The sequence below is a fragment of the Oncorhynchus keta genome, chromosome 5 (assembly GCF_023373465.1).
Source record: "Oncorhynchus keta strain PuntledgeMale-10-30-2019 chromosome 5, Oket_V2, whole genome shotgun sequence".
Classification (NCBI taxonomy): Eukaryota; Metazoa; Chordata; class Actinopteri; order Salmoniformes; family Salmonidae; genus Oncorhynchus; species Oncorhynchus keta.
This window is the reverse complement of record NC_068425.1, coordinates 13,046,174-13,053,883: the sequence shown is the minus strand read 5'-3', so window position 1 is coordinate 13,053,883 and position 7,710 is coordinate 13,046,174.

The window sequence follows — 7,710 nt, the reverse complement described above, 5'->3', positions numbered from 1 at the left end:
TAAGAAACGAGATTCTATCCACTTCTTCATATTCGGTCAAGTTGTTACATAAAGATATAGAGATCGCACCATTATATCTGTCTCAATGATGCTGCCCATACACATCAAACACATGGTTCCCATGTGGTTGATACCATTCCATTGACTCCATTCCGGACATTATTATGAGCCATCCTCCCCCCAGCAGCCTCCACTGGTCTCTATACCTCTTTATGCGACAATGGGACAGAATATGAGGAAGTGGTTAGAATCTTGTTCCTTTTGATTATCAGTAAAATCAACACGTATTAAATATCAATTACTATGCATAGCTTTGTAAGACTATAAGATCTAATTCCCCACTTTTGAGAGGAGCTGGCTAGTAGTTCATGGAGAGTTCCAGCAATTGGGCTAAGCTAATGATATGCTACCTTCAACTTCCTCAAAACTGCACTCAGAGACATATAACTGGTATCCATGAGTTCGTATGACTCTGGGTAAGTAGGAAAAATAATTCCCCAAATCCCAAAGTATCCTTTTAAGGCACATTCATAACGTCTATGTGCTAACAGTCAAGTGCAGACATTTCAATTCACTTTTCTACAGATCTAAATGGCTCAAGGTTATTTTTGTCTTGATTTAAAGGAAAGTGTTAAATTAGAGAGCAATCTTCTTCGAGTGTGTCAGTCTACCCTCGAGCATCTGTTACATAGAAGAAACCCAGACAGAAATTGAAACTCCATTTCAAATCCAATGGTAAGGCTTGTCAATTACAAGGAATTATAGAAAATTAAACCAACAGTTTATAAATGGGTATATTAAATATAACAATTGTGTTTTAGTACCCTCATTATGTAACAGAAAGCACAGTCCATTAATTTTAATACACTTTAGTCAGATATTTTGCTCCCAACAACTCATCCGAGCAGCAAATTGTGACAAAAAGTAATTATTACAGCTTAGACTGAACAGCTTTGAAATATTAACATTTCAAACTGGAATTTTTAAATGAAGGAAGAATGTAATTATTCTGAAAAGTTACAGCCCAACAGGACTTCATAAATGAATTCATGTCTTAATGAACAGTGATTATCAAGTCAAGCTAATGCTCATGCGGAATTTAGAGATTGTGGTTAATGGACACATCCAATCCTGATTAAACTTTCAGCACAGTTGGATCACCTTTTAGAGGATTATCAAACCACAACAAGAAGGGTTTGTGTGTGCGTGCATGTGTGTGTGTGTGTGTGTGTGTGTGTGTGTAACTTGTGCATTAATCCACTTTGAACCTGTCTTAGCTGCAGAGAAGTAAGTGCTCCCAGGGCATAGGGTCAGAGATCTTTCCCTCCACAGGCAAGAAAGGCCTTTCAACTAAGTTGATTGAGAATCTTCCTTTACCAACAACATATAGGCATTTATTAGAAAACTACATATCACTTTTGCGGACCTAAAGTCGTGGGAGTATACGAGTGACCCTTGGATATTCAACAACATTGCTTCCAACTTCCAGAGAGACGTTGTGCAAAAACATTAAAAAGTAGTTGAGAAAATGAGTCAGGTATTTTTCAAAATCACCACCCCCTCCCTATCATCATGCGGCACTCAATCTATTTTTTTTTCTTCTTCTCTCCCCTGCTTCGTGAGCTGGGAATCACTTGGCCGACAAAGCGTAGGAGGATGTCCCTTTTGTTTGTGCGCTGAGCGTCTGCGTGGGAGGCCTGCTGGGCTGGGCTCTCTCATGGAAGGGCCACACACTCCCCGGCTGCTGCTTCTGCTGCTTCTCACAGACAGATGCATACTGGTGGACGCCCCGATGGGAACTAACCGCCTGCAGTCAGAGACAGACAGAACCACAGTCCATGCCATTGTAGAGTGATGTCAAGAAGCCCTGGAAATGGATATAAATATGCATGTGGATCTTTCTAACTCAAGCTTTGCTTGCCTTTTGTCCCCTGACCCCTAGTAGTAGCTAACGGTATACGCTTCAGGTCTGGTATTTGTCTACAACGTCTGTGGGAGTAGAAGAATTACATGAGATGAGAGAGAGTGCACATTAATGTTTCATCTTAAAAAGCCCCTTGAATGAGTAGACTGCACTGTATCGCTAGATAGATTCCTTTGCAGTGGGTGTTCGCAGTGCACAATGAGTCTAACAGTACTTGTACAGCATTTTACTGAAGAGAACATCAATGTGGACCCTGATTTATGGTAAGTAAAATCCCAATATCATAACAAGGTGCGTCATGGTGATGTAAGAGAACATGTTTGGAGATCTTTGGTAAGTGTCCACAGTATCACAGTTGAAGCATTCACTATCCTGTATATCTATAATGACATTTCCTAGGCCTAAATAATGAATCCAGGTTCTTTAACTCTCTTGGGCATGAATGAGGTGCCAGTCAGTATGTGTGCAGACAGGTGAGAGGATTGTGGACTGCATTAATGACTGCACTGGCAGGGAGTCAGAAGGTCCCATGGTTTCACGGGCCTCAGCCAAGCTAGCCAATTAATGACTTGCTTCTAGGCGTACACCACGTTTAACTGCAGCCTGCTGCTTTCAGATTTCTATGATCTAAACCCCCAACATGTGAAGGCTCAGTCTTCCTTCTTGATCAGTGTATACAACATCATTAACCTCTTTCAACGACACTGTCAGGGGAATGATCTGAAACACTTCCTCATACACTGCCTCAACGTTCTTGGGTACTGTATTTCACACTTGTCTTTGGAGATTTTACACCTTTACAAGGGTGTCAATTAATGTAAAGGAACCTGCACTGGCAAGCATTTCCTCCCTCAATTGTTACCTATCACAAAATCCTTCTTCCAGCTATACATTCCGTTTAACCCCTTCCTCCCAGAGACTCATACGTCTCTGTCAAATAGAGTACATCGCAAGCCAGGACAAGTCAAATATAGACCCTGTAAATCTCTGAACCATGCAGGATAGGAAATTCTCAGCTGAGTTATCAGGGGGATGCGTGATATTTAGCCATAGCATACGCCATATTTTCCCTCCTTTGCTCCACGGCAAATGGAGAGAGGGAACAACGGGAAGGTAAAAATGACCAAGGCAGTGCGCCCAGGCACTTAGCCAATTTTAATTATGTATGGTCTGCATCCACTGTCAAAGTAACTATTCTGCTTGTTCCTTATAAGTGTATCAATCTGAGGCTGGCACTATTTCCAGACATGGAGCACTGCCCCCACCGGGAGCCTCGCCCCAGGTCCTGCTCCCCACTGCAGCCCAGAGGAGCTCCAGACCCAGACAGCTGAAAGCACAGACGTCAGGCCGTTTCTGACTGTTTTCCCCTCTCCATTTAAGCCACAAATAAACCTTGTTCATTCCAGAGTCATGGGGCTAGAGGCAGCATGTCACAGCTGTTTGAAAAGCCATGTGTCTTTTGCAAGGCTTCTAGTGTAGGTGGTGTGTTTATCCCAACGGCCAGGCCGAGGGAGCCACCATGGGGCCCCACTGTTCCTTACTGAGTGAAGACTGACTGAGTTAGCCCACGCTCAGCTCTCCACTCCTCTCCTCTGAGCCTGTCGACTCATGCTGTGCTGAAGCCTTCAAAAGCCTTTACTGTAAATTTAGAGGGGAAGAAATAATTTGCACTAAATAATAGAGTGAGTTTGACCCCCCCGCTGATTCACTCAGGGTTGATGAAAGATGATGAAAAAAAATGGAGACCTCCACTGTTTGATGCTTAGCATAGAGATAAGTCATTTAAATACATGTAAAGTACAATCCAGGAAGCTGCTAAGGACAATACACTGTAGAAGGAAAGTCTCTGGAACGCTTTTGACTCTGCTGTATCTTCTATATCAATGGTGGATTCTATTGGCTACATGTTAAACAGTAGGGATAAACCCATTGTGTGATTGTATCTGATTTTGTGTTGTCTTCTTGGGTTTGCATTTTGCATGACAGGTTTTCCTTGAAACAGAACCATGTAGCATTTCTTGTGTTTTAGTAGGTGAATGGATGCTGGATATTCTCCTCAGTGAATACATTCCTTGACTAATTTAATTTAGAAACTTTTCTAAACTTTAAGAGAGAGTGAAATGTGAGGGTGAATCTGAACAGGGATACTGTTGTTCATAGAGTCTATCGCTTCAGACAGCCTATTTAAATGAATTCAAATGGAACTCCCACGAAATAAACTGCTTTGGCTCTGTGTTTGAACCCAGCCCCACTCATTGTAATACATAGTGTTTATGTAAATCATTCCTTGCACCTCATCTAACTACCCCAGAGTTAGTTGGCTCATTTCAATTCTTTGGTAAAAGTTCCATGGTAAAAGTTCCATTAGTTGCTGCATAAATCTTTCAGTCAGAGATTCCTTCTTCTGTCTGTTTCTCGTTACTGTTTCATTGTGCACTCTGTAGATGAAGTCCAGAACGTTCAATGAAGGCACTTCAACTTGGTTGTCTCACTTTTTACTTGTAGCTTTTAGAGTACTACCTATGTTAGCCTGTCTATGTCTCACACATCTATGTATCTCATTAATAATTCTTTAGAGGCCTCCCGAGTGGTGCAGCGGTCTAAGGCACTGCATCGTAGTGCTAGATGCGTCACTACAGATCCGGGTTGCATCCTGGGCTGTATCACAACCGGCCGTGATTGGGAGTCCCATAGGGCGGCGCACAATTGGCCCAGAGTCATCCAGGTTAAGGGAGGGTTTGGCCGAGGGAGGGACTTCACTTGGCTCATCGCACTCTAACGACTCCTTGTGGCGGGCCGGGCACCTGCAGGCTGACCTCAGTTGTTAGTTGACCAGCTGGGTTTTTCTTTATTTTTACTATTTTCTACATTGTAGAATAACAGGGGGACATCAAAACTATGAAATAACACATATGGAATCAAGTTGTAACCAAAAAAGTGTTACTCAAATATAAAATCTATTTTGATTTGTTTATCTTCAAATAGCCACCCTTTGCCTTGATGACAGCTTTGCACATTCTTGGCATTCTTTCAACCAGCTTCACCTGGAATGCTTTTCAAACAGTCTTGAAGGATTTCCCACATATGCTGAGCACTTGTTGGCTGCTTTTCCTTCACTCTGCGGTCTGACTCATCCCAAACCATCTCAATTTTGTTGAGGTCGGGGGATTGTGGAGGCCAGGTCATCTGATGCAGCACTCCATCATTCTAGTTCTTGGTCAAATACCCTGGACGTGTGTTGGGTCATTGTTCTGTTGAAAAACAAATGATAATCCCACTAAGTGCAAACCAGATGGGATGGCATATCGCTGCAGAATTCTGTTGTAGCCATGCTGGTTAAGTGTGCCTTGAAATCTAAGTAAATCACAGACCCTAAATAAAGCAAAGCTTTAAAGCAAAGCTCCTCCATGCTTTACGGTGGGAAATACACACGTGGAGATCATCCGTTCACCCACACCGAGTCTCACAAAGGCACAGCGTTTGGAACCAAAAATATAACATTTGGACTCCAGAGCAAAGGACAAATTCCCACTGGTCTATTGTCCATTGCTCGTGTTTTTTCTGGCCCAGGCAAGTCTCTTCTTCTTATTGGTGTCCTTAAGTTGTGGTTTCTTTGCAGCAATTCGACCATGAAGGCCTGATTCACACAGTCTCCTCTGAACAGTTGATGTTGAGATGTGTCTGTTACTTGGACTCTGTGAAGCATTTATTTGGGTGCAATTTCTGAGACTGGTAACTCTGCAGCAGAGGTAACTTTGGGTCTTCCATTCCTGTGGCAGTTCTCATGAGAGCCAGTTTCATCATAGTGCTTGATGGCTTTTGCGACTGCACTTGAAGAAACATTCAAAGTTCTTGAAATTTTCCGTATTGACTGACCTTCATGTCTTAAAGTAAAGATGGACTGTCATTTCTCATTGCTTATCTGAGCTGTTCTTACCCTAATATGGACCTGGTCTTTCACCAAATAGGGCGATCTTCTGTATACCCCCCTACCTTGTCGCAACAAAACTGATTGGCTCAAACGCATTAAGAAGGAAATAAATTCCACAAATGAACTTTTAACAAGGCACACATGTAATTTGAAATTATTTCCAGGTGACTACCTCATGAAGCTGGTTGAGAGAATGACAAGACTGTGCAAAGCTGTCATCAAGGCAAAGGGTGGCTACTTTGAAGAATCTCAAATATGAAATGTATTTTGATTTAACACTTTTTTGGTTACTACATGATTCCATGTGTGTTATTTCAAAGTTTTTATGTATTCACTATTATTCTACAATGTAGAAAATAGTAAAAATCAAGAAAAACCCTCAAATGACTAGGTGTGTCCAAACTTTTGACTGGTACCTCTAAGTGAATTTGTCCCAATACTTTTAATCTCTTAAAATGGGGGACTATGTACAAAAAGTGCTGTAATTTCTAAACGGTTCACCCGATATGGTTGAAAATACACTTAAATTAAAGCTGTCAGTCCGCACTTTAACCTCAGAGTATCATATTGAGTGATAGTTGATTTCACGAAAATGGGAATGTTTGGGGAATGTTTTGTGGTGGTTTGTTACAGATGTTGTGCACAACGTTTTAGTGGATGTTAGGAGAACATTGGAATTTTTTCCTAACATCCACTGAAACGTTGTGCACAACGTCTGTAACAAACCACCACAGAACATTCCCCAAACGTTATCGTTAGGTTTCCAGGCAAAGAACAGACAAAATGTCTTCTGAAAACATATCAGACAAACGTTTTATACAAATATTCTATAATCATCAACACAACTGGACAGTTTTTGTGTAAGGAGAGAACATTTGCCGCAACCTGACGAAGGTTTTGGGAACTAACACAGAATGTTAGATATTTTTGAGACATGATTTCCATTGCACTCGTTAGATGGTCTGGAGTCTGCAATGTTATTTTCACGTTAGAGTACACATTCATGTTCTATTAAAAGCCCTGTCAGTGTCAAACAAAGATATGCTTTGGTTATATTATTTCTTTACGTATCTGGATTAATAGCTTTATCTATCTTGATCTACACTTCCATTCGTATTTACATATTAACAAAGACAAACATTATTTTACGCTTATGAATACTGTCGTACTAGGCCAGTGCATAATTCATGTGATTTTCATAAGAAGAAGAAGGGAACGTCAGGACAGCAGAGCAATACGTTATCCTCACTAACTTTACTGAGCAATACTGATTTAGGTTTGGATCAGTTGGATTACTTGGGTTGTTGGTCCTTTAAGTGAAATACAAGTTTGAAAAATGTCCATGTTTATGCCCCTTTGTATAGAAAGACCCTCCTTTAATCTTCCATTTTTTTTTATCCGGTGAGATTTCCATTCCTAAAAAGAGGCCTTTTGGTCACAGGGCTCAAACCCTCTAATCCTCTAAACATGGATTTAGTCAATCCAGTTTAGACAATACGCAATACCGTGGGGCAATGAAATCAAATATCACTCATTTAACATTTAGAAAAGGGCAAATACCGTTTTTGGTTGCTCCCACGCTTTTACGACGAGACAATCCCACTTCAAAAACCCGAATCAATACATTCTCCACTGGGCTATATCAAAGACGTCGTAGCACTTCATCTGTTACACCCGATTAATGCTTTAACGCGGAGACAATGACAACCATGTTACAGGGGGTGTTTAAACAAACATTTCAAACAGCCTCCGAGTTGATGGGATCTCATTTACCTTGACGCAACACCATCAATAGGAGAGCTGCTGCAGTAGGCGTCTGTTCGTCTGTCCCACCGCCCAGATGTTAAGATGGATC